A 9,696-nucleotide genomic window follows, 5' to 3' on the forward strand; every position below is an offset into this window, starting at 1 on the left:
ACTGCAACATACCCAAGGGCTGTTACAAGTACAAGACCATACTCTTACACCAAGCCACTACAATTGCAAACATGTGGGCTCTCTTTCCATTCATCATTAGAAAAATTACACTTTGTCAGTATTTGACTTTTGATGGAATTTGCATCAGGATAATTTATATTATACAAATAATGAATGTTTCACGTTCGTGCAATGGAAAGAAAAATTTCATTCGGTGACAGATGAAATGTTCCATTCCACTCAGCTTCGCCTCGTGTAATGGAACATTTCATCTGTCACCTCATGAAATTAATTCTTACCATTGTACTCACAAACATTCATTATTTATTATAATTACGGGCACTGTATAATCAGTGCTTTTCAACAGAAATTTAAATCAATAGCAAAAGCTATCTTGAAAGGCCAATATATCATTTGCAATTACAGAAATGTAAATAAAATAGCTAACTTTTCAGCTCAAGAGTCACATCTTTAAAAGATCATGAACAAAATGTGTGCCTTTATTTAACAGGTTATTTCATAAGGCAAATTTTTGAGTACTTGCAAATGATCCTATCAAGCCATGTTATTCCAACCTACATGTAGGCCAATGAGACCTTTACTTTCAAAAGATATGCCAGGCCTGTACAGAGGATTTTCAAATGAGTGTCATGTATCATTTCTATCCGGGAGTGTTCATTTCAAGTAGTAAAGACTATTCATAAGATGAATTTGCATCAATATTAGGTTTTGCCCTTCATCGACGTATAAACACTGTATACTCAGTGTGTTCAACCCGAGTGAAAGTCAGCAAAAGCACTCGGGTGGGAATCGAACCCACAACCTTCTGCTTTGTTGAGCAGACGTCTTACCACTCGACCACCGAGCACGAAGATTGTTTAACTTTCACTCGGGGGTAACACACCGAGTAGACAGTGGTTATATGTTGGTGAAGGGCAAAACCTAATTATTGCAAATTGTAAAGACTTAGGCCTACATTGTGCAAGCAAAATGTATGCAAGCCATAAATCACACAACAAAAATATAATTTAGCTGTTCAAATGACACTTTTCAAAGGTACACGTATAAGCACCCATCCCTGGTGCAGGCCTGCATATTTTATTTTAACTTTTAGTCACTATAGCGCCCAAAACTGCCCTGCCTGTTACTCACTGTAGAACCAAAACTGCCCTAGCACTCTTAGGGTACATTCGAGTACAATGTGCATGTAGCTCACCCGGGTCGATGTCTCAGTGGTGGGAACAGGTCACATGCATACATGTGTTGTTTGTTCATTTCAAGAAACGAACAAATTTGGCGGCTGGACAGCGAAAATCTTGAGCGGACCCAAAAATCAACTTATTTCAAGTAAAAAGGTCATTATTTATGTAGTTAATTTAACTTTAGAGGCTGTAATTCCAGCCAAACTTTTTTTACTTTTTCAACTTACTGCAAAGCAGTAAATCTCAAAGTTAAGACCCAGTCTGAAATGGGCATTTTGTACAGACATCACGTGAGGATCGTGATGGCCCACGGTTTAATGTTCGATTAGTCCGGCTGTCATAGCTAACGTCTTCTTTTACAGAGTCGATCCCAGTGAGCTACTTGAAGGCACCCTATGATTTATTATTCAGTGAATAAATACACTGTAATACAATACAGACCCAGATGCTGATGGGGTAATTATATTGAATGACAGAATTAAAAATCAAAACGATAATAGCAGGTGGTAACTTTGCTCAGTTACAAAACTTAAAAGAATAAAAACAGTATAACAGCTGTTTCTAAACTTAATTTTTTGGCTCTATTGTGTTCTGAAGTTCAGTTTAAGTAAACAGGGTGCCCCCTACAAAATGCAACAGTTGTGATTTTAGGAAACTAAAATGGGATTGTAGGAAAACGTAATATTGTCATGATAAATTTGGTATTGCAAGATGTGCTTGGGCATTAGCTTCAATATGACACCAATTGTAAGTTGATCCAGATGCCTGAACATTCATTGTTTGACTAAAAGTAGTCGGAAATGCCCACTACTGCACTTTAGAAGCATTGGTTATCTGGATTTCACATCTAACATCAAAATCAATGAGCTGCTTCCAACAGAAACAAAAACTCGATTGAATCTTAACTTTTATCACTCTTAAAAAATTTCAGATCAATCATATCAATAGTTATTTAGAAGTCTTTTTGCCTATTCTCCAAATCCTTCCACATGTCCAAATGTGGCAATTGTCATTTTATCGTACATCAGTTAAAAAAAAGATTGCTCAGCCAACATGAAAGAACATAAATTGCAATTGGTATCCAATCAAAGCTTATGGTCAAGTGCACTATACACTACCAAAGTTTATATCATCAAATTTTCTTGATTGTTCATAATTACAGTTTTTGAAACTGATGCGTTTTTGGAGGGACACCCTATAATAGCTGTTGAAATGCTTTTTGGCAGCCAGGGGAGAGTAGGATTCTCAAAGGGAAGACAGTGGCGTACATATATCGCATTTGGGAAATAAACTCTTCATATGTTCATACACCGCACAACAAACATTTCTTATTACAGCTTCAACAATAAAAAATTTCTCGCTGATAGGAAATCAGATCTTCATCATTCAAACCTAACTATGAGGTGTTTCACGTGAAAGGGGGGGGGGGGGGGGGGAGGACTTCCAATAATGACTTCTTTTATCAAGTGGTATTAAATTTTTGTTTCTTTTTGTTTAGAAGTTGTGCACCATGTTACACATACATTTTGTTAAAAACATGGTTAGATTATCAACTATTTTCTTTTTTCATTCTTGCAAAAGGTTTCATAGAATTCTCTGAGAAGTTGCAGTTGTAAAGAGGAGAGAAATAAAATCTGATAACGCTTGTCCAAAGCTTCACAGAAAATCCTGTTGCCGACCAAGATTTGGTCATTAAGAGAAGCCATAATTTGTGTCAAGTTAGCATTTTAAAGAGATTTTACACTTTACATCAAACATTTGTTTGAAAGTGATATTTATTAGAGCATATGCAATACAGCAACAGTAACACCCTTGAGAAATTAATTGCCATATTCGGTCACATTGCAATATTTGGTCATTTTGTCAGGCAAAACAACCTACATAATGACACACTACCAGGGCAAATTCATCAAGGCAACAGAAAGGGACACAGGGGAAAAAAAGGGCCTGAGTGAATCATAGAAGACCAAGCTCTCGGTGAAAGATTTACTCAAACAGGAAAGAGGTACAGCATATAAGGGCAGCCATCCTCCAGACTGTTATGATGGAATAGAACCCGTGTTTGTATGGTTTAAAGACATGCAAACTTAGTTGACAGGAAAATGAACCAACTTAGGTATTGACTAGATGTGTATTATGATTTGCAATGTGTCAGGTCACAAAGACAATTAATCCACATGACAAGAACAACTTTGCATGAGGGGATTCAAAAGTAGAGGCCAACAATTGCTGTGTTAGTTAGTTTTCACCAAGGAGATAACGCATTTCTCTTCAGAGATATTTTCTCTTCACAACGATTAAAAAGTGTGGCACAGTCTTACCTTTAAAGTGAAACCAGCAACTGGGGCAAGCTCATGTTTTCCATGACTCCCGGTCTTCATTCTGTGCATCATCAGTGACAGAAGATGCTACTGAGACGAGAGAAGCTGGGGCTATCCTTGAGGGCTGGATGACTCCTGACTCCTTGGCTATGGAGATGCTCCTCACAGAGTACAGGCAATCATTACTGCTCCTCCAGTGAAGGTTAATGAAGCACGTCTATTGTCTCTGGGTCCAGCACAGGAGTAAGATGCCATGGGTATAGAAGACCCGTAGGCTTGCTAAAGTGGGGAAACATTGCTATGGGTGCCGAGTCCTTGGGTATAGGTGACCCGTCGGACTGTCCAGTGAGGATGGGCCAAAACAGGGATCTTTATTCACTGAGTCTCGTAGGTGATGTCTTGCACTTTACCACATTCACAGCAGATTCTCCAAGTCTGCACTTCAGGTCCTGCTTGTCCTTGTAGGATTGTAAAAGGCTGTGAATACTGATTAGTGTGCCCTTATAAAATAGCATAGCTAACCACCAAACAACTGGCCAGTGGTAAGGTGGTCTTCCAACTGACATTCAATGTGGCACAATGCAGAAGTTTCATTGGAGTCAACATTGATTTGAATTTGTTGACTCTCAAGCAATTTGATCGTCAGAGAAAGCAAATCCCAACTTAAGTGTCCTACATGTATATATTTAGACCTGTTCTGTATACCAATACTCTAATATAGTAAAATGCCATTTTTAATATATTTTCAAAGAGTATGGTGGCATATTGATCTCATTTAATCAATGTTCGCAGTAGCGTTAATCCTTCATCACTGCCTTCAGTATTATTCCCATGCAATATTCACATGCAACTAAACTTTCAAAGTTAACCTGATGAGTATAAAGTATTGACTCAGACATATTCAAGTTGACTATGAAAGGACAATAAATATTACCATATTATGCTATGAATTATCAATAACATATATGCGTATGAGTAATAACTTGAGTACTATATTATTCAAACATTTCCAGAGTTTTTTAATTCAAAAGAATAATTTCACATTTTACTGGTATTTTCAATGCTTTTTGATAGTCGGTAATTGAAGAAAGTAAAATATTTATGGTTAGAAAGTTGGCACATGATCCATATGTGAGAAGAATTAGATTACCATTTTTATTTGTCAAGGTAGGTCTATATCGTGTTTAAATGAAATAATCAGAGAACAGTTTCCAAATTATATTTCGATGAAACACTGAGGCACACAGAGTATGGTGGCATTAATGTTAAATCTATTTTTGCAGTAACATTACCCCCCCCCCTTCATTGCCAAAGGAATTATTCCAACGAAATTTTCACATCCATTTTTTTTATTTGCAAAGTTAAGCTGGTGAGTATACAGTATACATGTAGATTCCGACATATTAGAGGTGACAACTATAAAGCATGTGAAGTGCTGCTATAAAGCGTGTCACCTTTTCAGATTGGTAGCGCACGATCATTGAGGGCGTACTTGTGGGAAAAAGAGGCATTGTGCATAAGTCTGTTGCTAGCCAGGGAACAGAGTGCTGCATAGACTCAAATCGGGGTAATAGCACACCAGGCCTGTCATTTTTAATCCTTGTTCTGTTCTTTCAGTATATTTTATTTTTTTAAGAATGTGGTGATTATGTGATGTGAACATGTTTTTTTTTCTTGTTTTGTTTTGTCTCATACATGTAGTGCAATATTGTGGCACACGTATCTTCTGTGCATAATTCTTATAATTTACTATTTCACTGTATTGATGTCCTTTATATTATTATATTGTTATTGTAACATGTGTGTGTCACTATTTATAGCTATAGCTTCCTATGGTTGTGAGTCCAAGGGCAGACTAGCGTAGAGTGGATGCCTTTGAGATCTGGGCATACAGACGCGTTCTCCGAGTGATGTGGATGGAGAGGAGGACCAACCGCTGGGTATTGGATACCACAGGGAGTGAGTTGATGCTGAGACAACAGATGGCTGTGCGGAAGATGCATTTCTTTGGCCATGTCATGCGCCGCAAAGGAATCGACAAAGAAATGATCCAGGGATTGGTCTATGGGAAGAGACGTCATTCAACAACATCATGGAACCAACGACATAAAGCAGTGGACCAGACAGTGACTTGCAGCAGCATCAAGATCAGCAGTGGATCAAGATTGTTGGCGTAGACTAGTAATGGCCACTGAGTGCAAATTGTGCCATCGGACTGAAGAGAGAGGGAGGTACTTGACCGTGATTCATTCATGTGGTATCCCCCATTCAACTACTATAGTGGCATGGTGGCAGCGTTGGAAACATTTCCATGCACTTTTCAGCTCATAAAAGGACTGGTCACAACAAACCGCCGACTTTGAGTGCTACATTTGGACTTCCGACCCTGTGCATCATTCACAAACAGGTGAACAGCTAGCCAGCTGATACTACAGCTGCGTAATAACACTAACTTTCAGTTTTTACCAACAAGAGTGTCCTTACCCTTCCAATCACCATGGCCAGTTCACATCGAGCACCAAAACAATGGTGTTTGGACAAGAATGAAACTGTATACTCCTTCGACATCTGGAAACACAACCTACAATACATATCATTTCAAATATTTCAAGCTTCCTTGTAAAAGTTCACATGGAACTCCACCGAGTAAATGAAACCCAATCCCGAGCTTATTTGGCCAAAAACAAAAACAATGAACACGTTATATTCAACCTATCGTAAGCTATCCATCTCCACATCAGAGAAAACAGCCCCGAGTAAAGATTTAAACTTTGTTCCCACTCCTGCCAAACCACTACCAAAGACGAATGAGAATTGCATACCTCATGCAAAACAAACCCTTCAAACATACAAAGACCATTCAAACCTTTGTGAAGTACTTTTCAAAGTCTTCTTCCTACTACAAGCACGGCCACTACGTACACTGTTTAACCAAGAAGAATCGTGATTTCATATGGGACGAGTAGTGTGACAGCTCTTTCAACACCCTCAAGACAGGATTGCAGGAGGCCCCTATCCTGGGTTACTCTCAACTGGAGGGCCAATACATACTCGATCTGATGCCAGCAGGGATGGGATCAGTGAGTTCTCTCGCAAGTTTAGGAAGGGAAAGAAAGAGTTATCGCCTATGCAAGTCTGGCATTGTCTGAACCAGGTGCCTACCTATGTTGCCCAATACCTACATGTTCCACAACCCTAACCCTGGAAGCATCTGCATGTAACCCTAAGCATCTAACCCTAAGCATCTAACCCTAAGCATGTAACCCTAAGCATCTAACCCTTAGCATCTAACCCTAACGTAAACCCTAACCATCTAACCCTAACCATCTAAACCTAACCATCTAACCCTAACCATCTAACCCTAACCATCTAACCCTAACCATCTAAACCTAACCATCTAAACCTAACCATCTAACCCTAACCATCTAAACCTAACACTAACCCTAAGCCTAACCCTGAGGATTTTGGGGAACATATATAGGTATTGGGGAACATCGGGTAGACCCCGTCCAAATCCAAACCTAATTGCTGTGTAACAAGGCGTAAATTGCTAGCTGTTGTCCAGCTTCCTCAAGCATCGAATGCAACACACCTCTAGGGCCGAGTCACCTGTAGAAGAAGCCATGCAGGCGGGATCTCTACATGCAGAGCCAATCAAAACATGCAGAGCCAATCAAAACAAGCGAGGCCCAACTAAAGAACGACACCATAACCTGGGTTCTGAAGGAGAAAAATGCAGCAGTCGACCATACCAGAGTGCTGTATCAATAAATGGTCCAGCATCAAAAACTTACTGCTCCAACTGGGACCAGTTCGAGTGAGCTGGTGCCAGACATCGATCTTGAGGAGACATTGAGCTGGACTGCTACCAAGATGACAAAAACGTTCATCGTCACCAAGTTTCAGTCCGGCATAGCAACCAAGATCAGAAAAGGATGTGGATGTTTGACATCATCTTCAATGCCAAGCTTAAGAAGAAACGAACCGTTAGGTCCCAAACTATTCTTTCTGAGTACTGCTCCCATTAGAGACGTCCCATAATTTAAAAGTGTTATTAAAGTGCTCTTAAAATATTCTAAAATCATTCTTAACTTGTTTGGAAAAGGTTCTTAAATGGTTCTTAAATTGTTATGAAAATGTTCTGAAAAGTATTCTCTTAATTAAAACAAATTAAACTGGGAGTGTAAGACATCTCTAGTACCACAGTTAACAAGAGGTAACTTTTCATGTTGGCAAAATTGTTATTTTTTATTAATGTAATTTGTGAGTTATTGTGTATAAGCTTTCAGGTCGGGACACCCTGGCTTAATTAAAGAGGGCCCATTGTAATGCAAATCATACATCGCTACGAGTGTTGCTATGAAGCACGTCACGTGATCAGTTGCATAGTGCGCTTTCATTGAGGGCGTACATGTACATGTACTTGCATGAAGAGGTGCAGCACATCAATCTGTTGCTAGCCAGGGCACGGAGCACACGAACAGTTTACCCGATGGTAAGTCTACACTACACTACGCTACGAGTCATACGCTGCACTGTGTACAGCTGGAGGTCCAGACTGCACCGCCATATTGGTGTGACGAGCCGACATGCTTATTGGTTGGGCCTTTGAGTACGCATACATCCATTATTTAATGTGTGGCTTGGATGCGCTGCATAGCGAGCACTGTATTGACTCAAACTGGGGTAGAAGCACATACTGTGGAGGCATGCAATTGAAGCACGAGTCCATTTCCTACCCAGGCTGCTAAGGATTGCATCCATCGTGTTTTTAGCATTACGTTACTAATAAATGTGTTGCATCTAGTATTAACTGCTGTCACTGTCGTTTTATTGCATTGTTCACTGACTCATTCAGTTTTCTTGCCTATAGATGGGGATATGTTTTCTCTAAACAGTGAGGATTACTGGTGACCAACTTAAAAATACTAGTTTCCTAATTCGTGTAACTGGAGGAACATAGGGAGCAAATTGCTAGTTCAGGAATATTTTTCAAGCAAAATAAGCAATTGAAATAAATCATGTTACAGCCTAACATTGTACTGAATCATTTCTAAAAAGTCAAACAAGCCCTTTTGAAATACTGTGTGCCTCAGTGTTTTATCAAAAGATATTTGGAAACTTTTTTTCTAAATAATGATTATTCAAATGCTCATGTACGTTTACTGTTTTCAGGCATGCAACTGGGACTTTAGGGGGAAAAAACAGGGAAACTCTAAAACCACACAAGAATCATTTCTAAAAAGTCAAACAAGCCCTTTTGAAATACTGTGTGCCTCAGTGTTTTATCAAAAGATATTTGGAAACTTTTTTCTAAATAATGATTATTCAAATGCTCATGTACGTTTACTGTTTTCAGGCATGCAACTGGGACTTTAGGGGGAAAAAAACAGGGAAACTCTAAAACCACACAAGACTTTGTATGGTATTTTCAATTTGTAATAGCATTCACAAAAACTTAAAAACAAGGAAATCAGCAGATCCAAGTAAAACTTGTATGCCTGGGTGTTGACTTCTGTTCAATTTTTTTTTTTGATTTTTAGTACCAAAATAAAATGGAAGACAAAGTAAAGTAGTAAACTGCTGACAATTATTTAAATTCGGCCATTACTGTTAAGTAGACTTCAACATTTATCTTTTGTTTGATCAGTCACAGACAGTCAAAATTTCACTTCTTTTCCCCTCCCATGCCTTTTACTCGGGCTTGTCACCAACAGTCAGATCTTGTTTATAGGCACTGTGACAGTCCATTCCATCAACAGACAAAAGCAGGAGATTGAAAGGTGTTCAAGTCACAGTTGGCTTATCAATATATGACAGTCAAAGCATAGCTGTATCAGGTTGCATAAACAGTCACAGCCAGTCAATCCTGCTTTATGAAGACAGGGAGCACTAAACTGTTAAAAACAGTCACTTAATCTCATTTGACTGCTGGGCTAGACTTGCTGAAATGGCCCCCCCCCCCCCCCGAGAGGGAGGGTTAACTGAGCATTTGTTTATAAAATATCTTGTCATTTTAAAATGTATTTTTTTTTTAATCAGAAATTATGATTTGTTTTTGACATTTATGCCCTCGCACTTACTACGTGGACAAGCACAAAGTTTTGACTTGAGTACGCCTACTTGAGGCAACACTTACACTCAATTAATAAGCTGATGAAAACAGAATAATC

At 39.0% G+C, this 9,696-nt stretch overlaps 1 non-coding gene across 1 annotated transcript; it reads right to left on the reverse strand.

The window, feature by feature from the left end:
* Window positions 1-794: 794 nt before the first annotated feature.
* On the reverse strand, window positions 795-867 carry Trnav-aac. Its single transcript has one exon. It is a non-coding gene; the product is annotated as a tRNA-Val (tRNA).
* Window positions 868-9,696: the final 8,829 nt, after the last annotated feature.

The sequence above is a fragment of the Patiria miniata genome, unplaced genomic scaffold (assembly GCF_015706575.1).
Source record: "Patiria miniata isolate m_02_andy unplaced genomic scaffold, ASM1570657v1 HiC_scaffold_6, whole genome shotgun sequence".
Classification (NCBI taxonomy): Eukaryota; Metazoa; Echinodermata; class Asteroidea; order Valvatida; family Asterinidae; genus Patiria; species Patiria miniata.